This window comes from Rhinolophus sinicus, linkage group LG07 (genome assembly GCF_036562045.2).
Source record: "Rhinolophus sinicus isolate RSC01 linkage group LG07, ASM3656204v1, whole genome shotgun sequence".
Lineage (NCBI taxonomy): Eukaryota > Metazoa > Chordata > Mammalia > Chiroptera > Rhinolophidae > Rhinolophus > Rhinolophus sinicus.
Window position 1 is genome coordinate 33,014,933 of NC_133757.1, and position 16,252 is coordinate 33,031,184.

A 16,252-nucleotide genomic window follows, 5' to 3' on the forward strand; every position below is an offset into this window, starting at 1 on the left:
CCCTCACACTTCCCGTGGCCCCGCTGCCTTCCATCCTTATATTTGTCCCCACGCTCAGGCAACCACCGATCTGCTTTCTGCCACTGTAGATTAGTTTGCATTGTCTATAATTTTATATACATGAAACCATGTGTCTGATTCCTCTCATTCAACATACAGACCTTTTGAATCTTTTTTTAAATTGTGGTAAAATAGACATAACATATTTATCATTCAATCATTTTAAATGTGCAATTCAGCCACATTAAGTACATTCCCATTGTTGTGCAAGCATCACCACTGTCAAGCTCCAGAACTTTTCCCCCACCCCAAACTGAAACTGTCCACATCAAACTCAACATAATGATTTTGAGATTCTTCATGGGGGTCTGTTTTTGAATTCTCTGTTCTGCTCCAGTCATCTGTCTGTTTCTATGCCAAAGTATTTTTATTGTTATAGCTCTGCTGTGTGTCTTATATGGCAGGGTGAGCCCCTCATTTGCTTTTCTTTTTCAGATCTTAGTTCTTTGTGGACCTCTGTTTTTCCATATACATTTTGGAATGCTTGTCAAGTTCTCAAAAAAGTCCTGGAAATGTGATTGACATTACGCTGAATGTGTAGTCTAATATTGGAATCCTATCTATGAACATGGTTATCGTCCCATCTTTTAAAAATGACTTTTAATAGCGTTTAAAATTGTCTCTTTCATGGTAACAGTTTTTACAAAGTTACTTTGAGGAGAATTTGAGTCTGGGCTTCTTAGTCTGAACCTTAGAGGAAGGCAGAGTGGGGGCTTTGGGGACAGATCTTGTTTCAATCTTGGTTCTCTGTTCACTATCCTTGAGTGAATGAGGCAAGTTACTCACTTTTTATAGCCCTGGTCCTTCCTCACTCAAATGGGATACCAAGAGCCTCCCCTGGGAGGCTGCTGAGGGGTTTCAAGGAGATAATGTAGGAGAGTCAGGTAGTATAGATCTTGAAATAGAGCTCCTGTTCAGTGAATGTTGGTGTAATAATACCCGAGTGCTGGCTTTAAATAGCATAAACTTCATACTTTTGTTCTGCTTCTCAGGGATTGATAACTAAGAAGTGTGAGAAAAGCAAAGTGAATAAGCCAACCAATTAACCGTGTAACACTCTCTGCGTCTACATATGCAAGCCTATGCTTCTACCTAGTTCTGTGGGGCTTCACAAAGTATGGATAATTCCAAAGAATTTTACAGTCCAGTGGGGAAGAAAAGGCTAATATACAAGGAACAATTAGAGAAATCTATGTGACAGATGGTATATAATTAGGGGTTAAGTGGTGCAATGTCAGGGGAGTTATAAGAAAGAGAGGAATGCTGCTCTGTGAGAGATTTGGCTTGACTTGGGTAGAATTAGATTAGGGGGAGTGGAGGGGATGGAGAAACCAAGTATAATTAGCATTTCTGCCAGGGGTTTGGGAGCCTAGTATTGAACCCTGTGTCAGTGGAGTTTGTGCCTAAATTTAAGTGCCTTAAAAATCATTGCTTTGGGATCAGTAATAACAAATGGCTAGTAGATGCTTAGATAACTATCGTGTTTCCCCGAAAATAAGACCGGGTCTTATATCAATTTTTGCTCCAAAAGATGCATTAGGGCTTATGTTCAGGGGATGTCATCCTGAAAAATCATACTATGGCTTATTTTCCTGTCAGGTCGTATTTTTGGGGAAACACGGTAGTAGGTCTCTGTCATATAGTTAAGTGGGTAAGAGCACTGACTCTGGAGCTGGAGTGCAGGGATTCAGATCTAGGCCTTATCATTTAGGAGCTGTGGGACCATACACAAATTCTGTAAACCTATGCCTTAATTCCCTAACCCTCGTGGGTAGGTGTAGTAACAGCAGGTCCCTACAGGGTTGTGGTGAGGACTACCTAAATTAACATTTGTTGGACACTTAGTTCCTGGCACAAGGGAATCACAATATAAATGTTAGCTTTTCTTATGAGTGCTTTTGTTAATATTCATTGTGTTTCTCCTGCATCTCCTTCGGCCTTATGCCCCAGAGTTGGATGGCTTTCGTCCCGAGAGACCTGTTGGAGGCACAGTCCTGTGGAGTGGGCTTTCTTTGCACCTTGCCAGGCCTGTGGTGGGCGCTCACATTGTAGACTAAACACGTACATGCTTGACAGACACAGGGCCAGGTGCCATCTCTGTCAGTCCTGGGTGCCCTCAGTGGATAGAAGAGGTCAGGTCGTGAGCACGCAGGAAGCAAGTTCTATTTTGCTCTATTCCTGGTTCTGAGTCGACCTTTTGACAATGATGTAGTAAACCGTGGGGATTCACATTTGTTGAAGGCTTCCTGCATGCCAGACAGTGTCTAAGCTCTTGACCCTTGCGACAGTCTTAGGAGATGAGTATTATTATTATTATCCCCTTTTTTAGAGCTGAGGAGAGTGGGGCACAAGTGATTTGCCCAACACAGTAGAAGGAGTGCCCTGAAGGAGAGTAGTGTTTGGGGCCTTTGCCAGTTGGCAAAAATGACCAGAGTAGGTGCTGTTGGTGGAGAGCCATCATCATTACATAAAGAGTTGTGAAACAGGGTAGCCCAGCAGGGTATTCCCACGACCTTGGAGGTTTATCAGCCTACGCAGATGGTTCTCAAATTTCACAAATTTCAGCGTGTATCAGAATCACGTGGTGGCTCCTTGAAATGGCCCACCCCCACCAGACTTTCTGAGGCGAGTAGCTTGGGGTAGGGCTTGGCAGTTTACTTATCTAACATGTTCCCAGACGCTGCTGATGCTGCTGGTCTAGACATCACTCTTGGAGAACTGCGGCCATAAGCGATGCATTAGTGAGGTGCTGGCGCTTCCCACTTCTGGTTACAGTCAGGTAAGATGATTTCAGACTCAGAAATGTAAAATACTTTCACCTCATGAAATAAAAACTGAACTCACATGGCCCTGTTTATCAGGGCCAGCAGAGGAATGTCTGAGCTAGTGCAGAGTAGAAGTTTGCTTTCCATCCCTCCCATTGTTTCTGACTTGGCTACGATGGGTAATAACCCAGGGTGGAGAGAAAATTTGGCAATGCAAGTCAAAACTCATTGGAAGCATGAAGTGCCATCTAATGCATTTCGTCTTAGGAAGATGCCCTGGTTTGTTTTCATTTTGTTTATTTTCTGTCCTTCCCACCCCCTGCCACAGGCACAAAAAAACATTGTGTTTACTATTTATCCCTTATTTAGGTACAGAGAAATTACAAGTGTATGAAGCTAGTCTGACAGTGGAGAGGTAGAAGATAATTTTATTTGACTGGGTTAATTGTAGTAGAAAAATGTATGTTTGCAGGAAGGCACTTTAAAAAAGAAAAGAAAAAAGGTAAAATAGCCATCATGTGCCCAAGCTTAGTACAGGGCCTACACATACGAAGCCCTCAAGAGTGTGAATTGCTGTCATTACAGCAAAAGTTTTCTGTTTTGCCGTTGAGGTTGCATTTTTCCCATCTGAACAGTGTCACACACAAAACTGTGGAATGAGACATTTTTAGAGTTGAAAGATTTTGTGGGAAATTGGGAAAGATTTTGTGGGAAATTGGGACTTAGAATTCACTCAGAGGACAACATACAAGTAAGTTGGATTTGGGAAGAAACTTTGGTGCAGATTTCCCTGTGCTAGTTGTCGGGATTCTCCTGTGACCCTGGCAACCAGGAATAGCTCGTTTCCTTGGTTAGCGGATGTGGAGGGGCAAGAGGGGATGGGAGGATTGCTAAGGAAAGATGGGGAAGGCCAAAGAGGCCTGTTCACATATGTGAGAGGCCTCAAGTCTGGCCTTTTTATAACCCGAGGTTTACAACGGCAGTAAACACGTGCTAAGGGTCTGCTGTGGGCTAGACCCCCTGTTAAGCCTTGAGATACAGATATGAGTGAAATGGAGTCTAGGTCCTTGAAGGCTTAGCCGGGCAGACAGACACGTTCACAGGTAAATGCCATCACCATGTAGTGAGTGCAGCTACACATGAAGCCCCTGGGGGCAGGGGTGGGCTGGATAGAGAAGTTTACCTGCTCCAGGTTCCCTATGTAACAGAACACGTGAGAAGGTAACTGATACCATAGGTTAGTGTAGATGACACTGGAAGTGGTTTTTTTGTTTGTTTGTTTTTGCGGTTTCCATTTTTAGTGAGATAACTCTGACAGCAGAGAGGAGACTAGGAAGACGCCTGCTCTAAGTGGTCAGCCAGCAGAGGAGAATAGGGAACTGGAACTGTACTTCAGAACCACTTAGGAAGTCATAGGGAACACTTGACAGTTTACTTTTTTTGTCTTTAAAAAATGTGGCTAAATTTTAGCTATCTCCTAGGAAAGCAAAACCTGGAAGATTAATGACTTTCTATATTTAAGGTAAATCAGCCTTTTAAAGAAAGACTTTATTAAAAACAAAGTTTTATTTTATTGCCTCTCAACTTTGGCAAAGTGTGAAATTCCACTTTCAATTTTGTTTTCAGTGGTTTGCTTTTCTCATTTTCTTTGTCCTCCATTTTCCTTCTCTTTTTTCTCTCCCTTTTCCCCTTCCCCCCTTCCTTCCTTAATGCCCTTACAAACAACGGTAAGCTAAGTCATATGTGCCAAGCTATGACCTTGGCATACTTGGGCCTCTGCTTCCTTATCTGTAAATGGAGAGTTTGGATTAGTTAACCCCTAGCCATCTGGCCTCCAGACTCGTAAGTCCTGTGATTTGGGGACTCATCATCAGTCGCTTATTATCCCGTTCATAGAAAAGAATCTTATTTCAGAACTGCCATTTCCAATCCTATTTAGTTGCGTGTCCAAACCACTTTGTAGAAACAACAATAAGTGGTAGATTCTTCACTGTTTGTATTTCCAGGTGGTGATTGATTCCCCTCCTGGCAAGGTACTGTGTTTCCTGGAAAATAAGACCTAGCCGGACCATCAGCTATAATGCATCTTTTGAAGCAAAAATTTACATAAGACCTGGTCTTATTTTACTGTAATATAAGACCGGGTTAATATAAAAATTAATATAATATAATATAATATAATATAATATAATATAATATAATACCGGGTATAATATAATATAATATAATATAATATAATATAATGTAATATCAGACCATGTCTTATTAATTTTTGCTCCAAAAGACACATTAGAGCTGATGGTCCAGCTAGGTCTTATTTTCGTGTAAAATGTGGATTATTTAGTCTTAAAAGTTTCGTGCAAGCACACTATGTGAATCCATGACGGACATTTTAACTAAAGTTATATGAGGACAAATTATAAAGGATGTGATGATTAATCTCAGGTTATGGAATGGGGGCCCTGCAGCTAAGCTGGGAGAGTGGATGATACTCAAGTTGGGAATGGAGCTTCCATTTGGGGGATGGAAGAAAAAGGTCCTGGCGCAGGGTGGTAGTGAACAGACCTCAGAACACTATCCCCTAAGGAGATGGGGAGGTTGGCTAAAGGCGATGCCCCCCTCACTGTGGCAGCAGAGGCTGGAGAAGTCAGGAAGGGGAGAGAAACAACAGCGGATGGGAAGGGAAGTGCTTTGCCAAGAACTTTTTACCTTCCTGACAGACACAGGCTGCCAGTTGAGGGCAGATGTCTGCAAAGGGGGTAGGGCTGCAGATGTGCGTGAGGCCCAAAGAGAAGAGCAGTTTATTTCTCTTGAGGAAACTCAGAGGGAGAGGGAAATGTGTGAGGACCGGCAGGGCCGTAGCTGGTGAAGCTGCTCAGACAGGTGGAGGAGGAAAGCTGCCACGCCTCGCATGCATGAGGAAAAGCCATGGGACCGAAAGGGCGTCGGAAAAGAAACAGCTCTCGTGGGAGAATCCATGGCCTTCCTCCCGAGTCAGGCTGCCCTGGTCCTCTGAGCTGGAGAGAGAGCAAGTGGGGACAGGTGTGACTGCCCTTTTGGAGCACTGGCGTTCCCTCACGTGAAATGGGAATGACAACCACTCTATCACAGCGTTGTCAGTTAGAAGCCCTTGGCAGATGCCTGCGGTAGTACAGGGCAGCATTCCCAGTTGTGAGGCGACCTTGGAAAGTGGCAGCAGCGTGTGACCCAGAGATTCTTCGCCCGAGGTGGAGGGACTGCTGGTTCCCTCTCTGCTCACTCGGGCATGTTGACCATTCACTTGCCTCGATGGCCGTGAGTGAGACAGCCTGAGGGCACTGGGACTGTCTATCTGTCCCCAGCTCTGTGGCTGTGTGTTGTTGAGATTTTCACCATGTGGACTGTGGGCGCTCCTCTTGTGTTTCTACCTGATGTTATCCTGGAGCCTGTCTGTGTTCCCCCTGGCTATTCATTCTTCTCACCCTAAGATCCCAAATGCATGAAATGTCCTGTGTATGTCATTGCTCTGGGGGAAGTCTTTTCCTAGGTGACCTGTCTCTCACCTAAGCCTTCTGAACCATTGGGACCAGCAGCTTTGACTTGGATGAGGCTAAGGGTACAATATAGTTGTGAACAAAGCCAAGCCTCTGTCTGCCTGGAGTTTTCTTGGTAATGGGGCAGACGCAATACTCAAGTCAGTGAATAGGTCGCATGCCAGGTGGTCAGAAAGCAAAGTCCCCTGTGCCGCCTAAGGGCTCTGCCACCCATTCCCGAGGTCGGTAATTTGACATTTGCCTTACCGCTGTTGTTGGAGTAGTGACACCTGAGTTACTCTGACAGGCTCTACAAAGTTGCCAGCAGTTGTGCTGGGCAGCAGTCCAACTTTCCATAGGGCGCTGAGCATGGCCGGCTTTCCCCCTCCCTTTGATTTTAGAAATAAGGACAGGGTAGTGAGAACAGTCTCAGGAACTCAGGAACTTTTCAGGCCTCCTTTTGCCCATTTGTTTGAGGGCTCTATCAGGGGTCCTGGGATGGGTTTCACAAAGCCACTGAAATCAAATGTATCATTTTAGGTATGTGCATTTTTCTGGGGAGAGTGTCTAAAGTTTTCATTAAATTCACCTGGAAGATCTCAGAAAGGTCCATTTTTATGAAAGTGGATAGAAAATTAAAATTGTGCCATTGAGGATCTTTATTGCTGTCTTTCGCCTTTTTACGGGAACTAATGATAAGTGACTGCTTCCAGGCAGGAGATAGACATATACATGCAGCCTCACCGCAGTTATGTGGAACTTGACATTTCTGTGTCTCACCGGTGGGGCAGGTTTAGTTATTCTTCTGAAGAAGTGAGAAGCAAAATGATACAGCTAACTTAGTGGGAGAACACCCACTAAATGGGAACACGAGCTAACTTAGTGGGATAAAAGGGAGAGAGGCGGGTGTGATGGACAATGTGGTTTTGTTTTCTATGAAGCAAGAGAGGAGGTTGAGCTTTGCAGGAGAGCAGAGGACCACCTGAGCAGATGCTGCTTCTCAGATTTCTGGGTCTGATGGGCACCAAAAATAGGTCTGAAGAGGACAGTTTAGGATTTTGCCTGTTGATGTCAAAGACACCTGTTTTAGAAGATTCCTCTGCTTGAGAAATCCACAATAGTTTACCTAAATAATAAAGCTAATGGCAGTTGTCCTTCAAGGTAACGGTATAGTGGATAGCTTTTAAGAGGGATGGCATAGGTACTTACACACTATTTGATCCAACGGTTTTACTTCTGGGAGTTTATTTTAAGACCATTGTTCATCCCAGAACTGTTAATCATAGTGAAAAGTTGGAAACCTAAATATCCAGCAATAGGGGATTAATTAAACAAATTATGTTAATTAAACAAATACCTGCATAATGGAAAATAGGCAACCCTTAAAAATAATATCTAGAAGAATGATCATACAGAAAATTCTTAAACACTGGTTAGGTGCCTGCTATGAGCCAGGGACTTGCTGGGTACTGGTGACATAGTGATGAACTAGGCAGATATGGTTCCTGCCCTCAACAAGCTGATTCTATTCTGCTAGGGAAATAGTGAAGCCATATTGACTTTCTCATAAAAACATTTTATAAATACTCAGAGGAGGACTACAGAAAAAATGACTCCTTAATAGGCAGTGTGACCCCCTGTGAAGTCTGATCAGGTACCGCTGTATACCTTACATCCCTGACTGAAATCACTGATGTTCTAGAAAGCCTGACGTCATTAAGATGTCTTACTGTTGAACTGTCTCCCTGCAGTCTTCCTTTCTCCCCAGCATGGTGCAAGGCTCTGTGGGTAGAAAGATGCAGTGGTGGTGGCATAGTCATTTTAGAAGTGGGTGATTTTCCTGCCTACTTCCTGGCTTCTGTTCCTTGTGCTGTAGTTGTCACAAGACTCCTCACCAGCTCAACTGTAATTGCCTCTTGTTCACTGTCACCTCGCTTGGGCCTCATGTTGTTCTGAGTCTTAGGCCTCTGATTTATTATCTTCTGTGGTGTTTGCAGCTGCGTGGAGTGGTGCTTTATTCTTAGAAATCATCTGGTTTAAATCCCTTCTTGCAGCCTGGTGAGGCCTGGATTGGAATCTGGGTGTCCTGATTTTCCATGATCATCTTTTCCACTGGGCAACAGCTGTGACCGCTCCCAGTCACCTAAGGGATGACTCTTCCAGGCAGATCTACTTTAAAAGTAGACATTTCAAATCGGTGACCCCACAAAGGTGCAATAAAGATCAATTCCTTCAAAGTCAAGGCAGATTTCTTGAGGAAGAAGAAATTAGCCACTGTCTTTGGTAGTGTGGCCACTTGTCACAGTATTGAGATAAAGTAGAATTGCTGTTGGTGATGTTGTCAAGTTTGTAAAAGTGCTGTGTCTTTGCCAAACTTGGTGAGCTTCGCTGTGTGCCAGGCTGTGTCAGGCTCTCAGGGTCCACAGAGGAAGGAGCAGTGGGGGGTCTGCTTTTAAGAACACTCCACAGAGGGCAGCCAAGAGATGAATCTGACGACAATGTGGTGTGATTAAATGCTGTGTGTACTAATGATCAGGACTCAAGGAACTTTGGCTAACGAGTTCTGGAAGGCGTTCACTGGGGAGGGCAGGTGTGAGTGGACATTGAGAAGGGCCGGGATAGCCAGGGGCGCTGCTGGCCGTCTGTGGAGGGATCCTTGGGGTCTGCGCTGACTGCTCCAGCTGCTCTGCATTTACCTTTGAACCTCCTATAGGTTCTCCTTTTAGAAAAACTTCTTTTTCTTCCATCTCCTCCTCCCCTCCCCTTTCCCCCTCCCTTTCTTCTCCTGTTCCTTTTCCTCCATTTAGAAAATATGCAAGCAAAAAGAATGTCATAATCCTATCACCCATAGATGATAACTACTATTATTTTGGCATATAATCCTCCAGTCTTTTTTCTATAAATATTAGATGTGCACCGAATAAACATTTTGACCAAATGCTGAAAGATGGAATGGTAAAAGGAATACAATTTGCCAAAGCTAAATCTCACTATTCTAGAATTGACTTTTGGGATACAAGCATAAACATGAGATTTTACAAAAATTATTACAGTATTATTAAATTATAATAGAGTCGGGCATTGTGGTCTAGGAACTTAATTTCTTAGCATATATGATCAGTGCAGTGAACATTTGTGATATTGGGTAGAAATTGACTCACAGCGGAGGTGGACGAGGGAGGAGCAAGGGTCTTATTTATTTTGGTTTTTGAGTTATTATTATTATTATTTTAGCTAGCCATCAATATAAACCACCATGAGTGATACTTTGTCTCCAGTTAATTAAACTTTTGTCAGATAACTGACTTCTTTCCTCTTTAACTCCTGGAACTAAAGATTTCCTTGGTGATGGTGATGCAGTTTCATTAAAATTATCACTCATGGCAGCTTTGTGCAGTGCTCACAGGAGGTATATATCTGAATAATCTCAGAAATAAAAGTAAGGTAATTGCCCTTATACAGTTTTTTCCCCCTGACATTTTTGCATGCAAGTGCTGCTTCACACAACCAGTTGAGAGGAAAATTCATCCTTAAGCCTTGGCTCTGGGAGTGTGGCAGTGGAGCAGCATAATTGGCTTTCAAGATAACAAAACTGTTTTCCAAATCTCCGTCTGCATCTCAGCGTTCACTGCCTGCACACCAATTTCAGCACCTTCCCTGGAGAAGAATGACAGAAGAATCTTTACAGAAGTAATCTGTGAGAAATGTTTGCTCTCTCAAGGCATCTCAGTTTCTAATAATTGACTACTTTCCCTGCAAGCAACCGTTAGTCGTTAGTAAGCGTGCTCTTTGATACTGTTAGTAAGCTGGCTGTGTTGATACTGTTACCTGCAAAGTACAGTGGGCGAATTCCGCTGCATTCAAGCCGCCTTTTCCAATATGTAGTAACTGGCCATCCCATCCCATCTTTCAACATGTTATGTAAGTACATGACCAGATCCCTCCGTGTGATGTAGGGGTGCCACTCTTGTTGTCTTTGGGTGGAGGAGACTTTTATTCTGAGATGCATCTGGAATGCTCACCAACTTTTGGAAATGAATTTTCGGCTATGACCAGTAAATATTTGAACAATGTGCCTTGTTCAGATTGCTGATGTTGCTGTGCTATTGTGGTGTAACCCACATGGTAATCTAATCATTGGTCATACAACAGTTCGAGGATGCCAGAAACGACATTTGAAGAAAGCGTTCTGCTCTTTGGCCTTTCCGAGCGAAACCAAAGATCAGAGTTTGGCTAAGTTTGGAAGCTGAAAAGTTTTGGTGGATCCTTAAATATACATAGAAATAGACGTATATTTTATTTCTATAGGTTTAACATATAATATTTCTAAGATGTGACTGAGAATGTTTTGAATCTAATATGCTTTTAAAAAATACAAACATTTTATTTTAATTAGTAAAATATTCATAACATAAAGTTTATCTCTTAAACCATTTTTAAGAGTACAATTCAGTGGCATTAAGTACATTCACATTGATATATAATCATCAACCACCATCCATCTTCAGAATTTTTTTATCATCTCGAGCTGAAACTTTGTACCATTAAGTATAATAATAACTCTCCATTCTTCCTCTCTTTCCCCAGCCCCTGGCAACCAACCATGCTACTTTCTTTGTCTATGAATTTGACTATTTTAGGTACGTCATATAAATGGAATCATGCAATATTTGTCCTTTTATGTCTGGCTTATTTCACTTAGCGTAATGTTTTCAAGGTTCATCCATCTCATAGCATATAACAGAATTTCCTTCCTTTTTTAAGGCTTAATAATATTCCATTGCATGTATGTATGGTATCTTTTTCATTCAATTTTTAGTGGACACTTGGGTTGCTTCTGTCTTTTTGGCTATTGTGCATAATGCTGCTGTGAATCTGTTCAAATAAAACATCTTTAAATAGGCTTTTATTTTTTTTTTTTAAATGAGAAAAAATATATGCCTTCTTTTCGTCAGTTTTACTAGAGGGAGGCCATATCCAAATTTGACCAAGGAAATGCCTGTCTCACGGACATGAAAACACCCAAGCACTTTCAGCAGTATTCAACTGAAAGCATTAGTATTTGCCTGAGGTCAAGAAAGCAGTTTCACAGTATTTCAGGACAGTCTCACCAGTGAACTTGGCAGCAACCTTGAATGAGGCCTGTCAGGGTTCTTGGAAAACAGCCTGGTGTTTTCATATCTTTTTCTATGATAGCTCTTGCTGGTCAGTATCTCAAGAGGGAAAATCTGGCAACCAAAATAGTGTTGGTTCCTCAAGTCAGTCTTAGCTGGTAAAATTCTCATCAGAACTCTTTCTGGATATGCAGATATGATTAATTTAAGTGGTTTGCTCGTCTGTGACCTGGTCTCACTGTGGCAGCTCAGGAATTTCTGTGTAGGGATGCCAGTCTGTTTGGGAGGGGATCTGAGATTCTGGGCTGCAAGCTATGTACACACAGCAAGCACTCTTGATGTAAAATTTTGCAAATCTGTGTGGTAGGAGGAACTTGATGGGGAATGTAGAGCAACACATTCTTCACCGACTCCTTTTGGTGGTCTGCTGGCTTGGTGCGCAGTCATCTCGCAATGACATGATTTAGGTGCTGTTTTGCAGAGATGTGGGAAATGAGGTTAGCCTCCTGTTTTGTGGTAAGAGAAGTGAAATGTTTTGTACTTGTACATGGTAGGTAAGAATCAGATATGATTAACTGTGGTTTAAACAATGCCAGTGGTCTGTCTGTGGTGCCAACACTTCCTAAAGGCACGTGATATATCTGAAGAGGGAGGCCGCTCTGTGAGTTTCCTGACAGCGTTGCGGATTATATTTTTGTATCAAAAGTCTGTTTTCCTGCTGTGTGATCTTTCTTTTTGTTTAACTGTTTTTTGGCATCTGTCTTGGTCTTTTTACTGATAGGTATCTGTGTGGATTTGTAGAGTTCTGGAGTGGACTTTAAAAAGTGCTTAATTTAAATAGGTGACAAAATAACATGGAACAAAATAACATATGTGTTTGATACTTAGTCATATAATTTACATATTTAATCACTTTTGTCAACCAGGCAAATATTCTGCTACTTCAAAGAATAATAATATTCTAATAATGTAATACTGCCTGAATAAATTTTTTAGTTTAATATGAAAGATATAATCAGAGATGTGTCTCTGGGAAAAACGATGATTGGGGTCCCTTTGTCCCATGACGATTTTTTGAGTGTAGCTAACTAACCTGGCGCTGCATCAGACACCTATGCCAACAATTGCCAGTTTGCAGTTGAAGTCTTTTGTGTTACGTGTTCGGTGGCTGAAAGTGTGGCTTTGGAGGTGTGCAACCTGCTGCATTGTGGCTCTCTGGCAAGTCATAATTGTGGTTCTGGTTGAGCCATAGCGGGTGGTGGTGAGAGTGTGGCAGAGCTGCAGGGCTCCTGCCCACATGCTCCCTGACGGACCAGTGATACCAGTGCTCTGTGTCTTTCCTGCTGCTGGCTCTGTGAGGGGAAACGAGGCGCCGCTCTCCAGGAAGTTATGATCAAAAGAGGAACACGAACAAATTTCTCCAGACTGCTTATGCTCACAGTGTCTACAGAGGGTGCCAAAAAAATGTACACACATTTTAAGGAAGAAAAAAAACTTCAAATTATTAAAATTGTAATAATATATACCGATAACAAAAGATGAATACAAGTCGTGCACGCATTTTTTTTGGTACTCCCCCCGCCCCTCCCCCGTATCTCTTCCATCTTCTGCTCAGCCCCTTTTACTCCGAATCTCCCCTTCCCGCTCCACTGAGATTGCTGAGCTAGCATTGTTTCTGACCCTATGTCACTGACTGCTTCTTCGTCCTCCCCCTCCTCTTCCACTGCTGTGGCACACCCTTCTTTCATTTCCCTGCCCCTCTCTGGGTCTTTGAGGCTCTCCACACCTCTGGTCCTTTCATCTGCCTAGTGGTTTCTTCTGTGACTTCTTCCGTGGCCCCTCTGTCTGGCTTGGACATGACTGGGGCCTGTAAATGTCCGAGGGTCAGCCCTCAGCCTGTGTGCGGCCGGGCATGTGCAGGCTCATCCAAGGGGAGCTGCCTGCTTGCTCTGAGGCGGGATGATGGGGGTCCAGCGGGAAGGGCACCATGGTTATATTATATTATTTGGTTTTGACTCAGCAAGTTCCTTACTGTCTGGGAGGTATCGTCAGAGCAGTTTAGGCTCCTTCGACTTAGACCGTGTGGGCAAAGTGATGGAGAAAGCAGAGAGCCTTTTGGGCACCGAGCCTCTATTTTAGGAATAAACTCTTGGGGTCAGAAATATCGATGTATAGATTAAATTTGACCTTTGTCATTTTATTATCTGTACTTCATTTCCAGGGTAGTTACTGTGAGTCCTACTGGAATAAACAATGGCATACATTTCAAGTTGTATGCTGTTCTTAATGTTTTGAAAATTCAGTAAATAATAAAATCTCAATCTGCTCACCTACACTCTGGTTTGTCCCATTCCTCTGTCTGCATGTAGACGGCAAATTTTATATACTCTTCACAGTAACAAATTTTTAAAGATAAATAGTACTGGAAATTGACTTTAATAATTCTTTCATTTTTTAGAATGCCTTCAAGTGTTGATGGCTATTCAATTTAAAATAGTTACACAATATTTCTTTTATGACTGTAGACGATTGTACAGTTTACACTCGGTTTTATTTATTGCTTTGAGTTAACATTTGGAGGTAGTGTTTCTGATATCTCAAGACTGATTTCTTGTGTGTGTGTGTGTGTGTGTGTGTGTGTGTGTGTGTGTGTGTGAGATTTACTGAGCTGCCTGGTAGAGATTTTCTTTATCAGATCACTCATTTGTGGAGCCAGCAGTTTATGAAAAACGAGAGAGGGAATATCAGATATTGAGAGGCTTATATCATGATGTAATGAAAATAAAACCAAGGCTTTTGACTCTTGGCAGAGATGGGTTTGGGTGCCTCACTCTGCCAATCACTGGCAATGGGATATTGATCAAATTACTTGAGTTGTTTGAATCTTAATTTTCTAACATGGGGATAGTAATGCCCACCTTGCAGTTTTGTTATGGGATCATGTCTGTAAATCCCCAGAGCACTGTAGATGTACAGTACATGGTGACGGTGAGTACTAGAGCTTCCTCAGGCCACACTATATTAGAAAGCGGTTATGTTTTTGTTATTTTCTTTTATCATTTACCATTACAGAAGCTATGGAGGTAGATGAGGAAAGTCCAGACTGACCAAGAACCTTATTTTATTGTTCGACTGAATTTATTTTGTCCAAATGAGTGCATTTCCATCTTTTCTCCTCATGGCTTTTTCAGCTGTGGAGTATGATGTTAAAGACAAAACAGATTCCAATAAGACTTTTCTCTCTCTAGAACCTTTACAAATGGAATCAGTTTGACTAGCGAGTCCTTTTCCCAGGGAGTAGAAGCTTTACATTTATTTTTTTCCTCATTTTTATTATGAAACCATTTTAAACATATAGAAAAATAGAGACTAATATGATGAACATATATAACCAGCCCTCAACTTTACCAGATATTTTGTGTGTTTGATGTGTTTTGTTACATTATTTTTTAAAAACAATTATCCCACCTTCACTGGACTGTACATTTGGAGACCTTGCTGTCTGGTTCCCTGTTCTCTCATGCTTAGGACAGTGCTTGGTGAGTGGCAGGTGCCAAATAAACACTGTGTGTGCTTCTCCAGCTTCAGTGGCCTTCCCCTTCCGGTTCCCCAGAGGTAATACTATTACGGATAGCAAGCGATCGAGGAGGGAGAAGTGTCATGCTAGAGTCAGCCATAATATAAGGTAGGACAATTGAATTTGGAAATAGCTTCTATAGAAACCAGAATATTCTCCCTGCATTTGCAGAGCCAGAGTGACTGGTTATGAGACGTAGCAGCCATTGGAATGAAAGCAGACTTGGGGCAGGGCTTTGTATGGTGCCAGTACAATTGAGCCAGAGCTCAGCAGTGGGAACAATGTTTCTAGGGATTGAAGATAGATAGTTCAGGGTAGCTGGGACTCTGTTATCAGAAGGGAGTTACAAGAGAAGACTAAATGGCCAGAGACCAAGACTATTGAGCTCTTAAGACATGTAAGTAATAGTCCTAGGCCTTTAATGGAGCAGTATAGCATACTAGATGAAAAGCTGATCTTTTGGAAACATACCATCCTGGATTCAAGTTTAATTCCTTCTTTGTTTGACTGTGTGGCCTGGCGTAAGCTGCTTACCCTCTCTGATGTAAGGGCCATTCTCACTTGGCTACTGAGAAGTTAAGCATGGAAGTGAGTTCTTGCCTCGACATTCTATTCTGTTTTAAGAGGCGTTCTTGCCTTTGAAAATTGAAAATAGGCAGCTAAACGATGAGAAATGTGATTTTTTTTTTTTGGTTGGTCACGGATGTATAGAATGACCTCATACATGAAGTCATGTACAAAGTGACTCAGTCAAAGTGAACTCATCTTACCTGCTAAATCTGCACTATTTTAGTATCTTGTAAAATGGCCATCCTCTTCTCAGTCCTCAGACAGAACCAGGGAGTCATCCACAATTCCTTTTCCTCTTCCCTGTGTCCTTCCAGTCCCCAAAGCAAGGTCATTTCACCTTTTTATTATCTCTTGCATTCATCTTCGTAAGCCCTCCTTACTTCCTACCTGGGTTTCTACTTAGCTATCCATTTCTGGCCTGTCTTCATCCTGTTCTCCCAGCTGCTGTCACAGTTCTCTTTCAAAATCACACGGCTGATCCTGTTGGTCCCCACTGAAATGTGTCTGTGGTTCCTGTGGCCCCCAGGAGAAGGCCTGAGCATCTCAGGGGAACACGTGAGTGTCCATCATTTATTTCTCCCTTGTCATCCCTCTCATCTACCCTTTCCCTTCCCTACTGGCTCCTTGCTTCCATGGCTTCTGCCCGTTTAGAAT

General features: G+C 42.5%; 1 protein-coding gene across 16 annotated transcripts in view; it reads left to right on the top strand.

The window, feature by feature from the left end:
• Positions 1-16,252, top strand: part of SGMS1 (sphingomyelin synthase 1) — a 254,474-nt gene that overhangs the window by 6,979 nt on the left and 231,243 nt on the right. For 3 of the 16 annotated variants that reach the window (XM_074339430.1, XM_074339426.1, XM_074339433.1), the window contains exon 1: positions 2,738-2,839. The exons of 12 other annotated variants lie outside the window; for them this stretch is intronic. The gene's annotated coding sequence lies outside the window, so the exon portion shown is untranslated. Of the gene's footprint in view, positions 1-2,737; positions 2,840-16,252 lie in introns of those variants that run through there. One more of the 16 variants, XM_074339422.1, reaches the window with a different exon arrangement.